Genomic DNA, 443 nt, shown 5'->3' on the forward strand with positions numbered 1-443 from the left:
CTCACCACTGTTGCATAATCAATCTCACCAATAATTCTACGAGTAATGTTAAGAAGACAAAAAAAAAAGCCAGAATTTGTCTTATTTATCATTTATTAATTGTCGCAATAATTAATGAATATTAAATAAGACAAGTTATAGTTGTTTTTGGCTAATTTTTTTTGTTTGTACCAGGGTATCCATTGGGCCAGAAGCCCAATGACTAATCTCACTAATCCCTCAGGTACTGCAGTAAGTATCGAACCCAGGAGAGATGATTAAGGGACACAAACCCTCATCTATCTGTACCAATTTGCGTTGGTATTTTTGGCTAATTTTCTTTGGTTACTAAACATTTATGTAATTCTACGAACCCAATGTCCAAGCCGAACTCAAAATATTCATTATCAGCCCAATAGGTTGCTTTTTTGGCCCATTTAATTTAGTTGTGGAAAAGCACGACC

The sequence above is a fragment of the Arachis ipaensis genome, chromosome B03, assembly GCF_000816755.2.
Source record: "Arachis ipaensis cultivar K30076 chromosome B03, Araip1.1, whole genome shotgun sequence".
In the NCBI taxonomy this organism is placed as follows: Eukaryota; Viridiplantae; Streptophyta; class Magnoliopsida; order Fabales; family Fabaceae; genus Arachis; species Arachis ipaensis.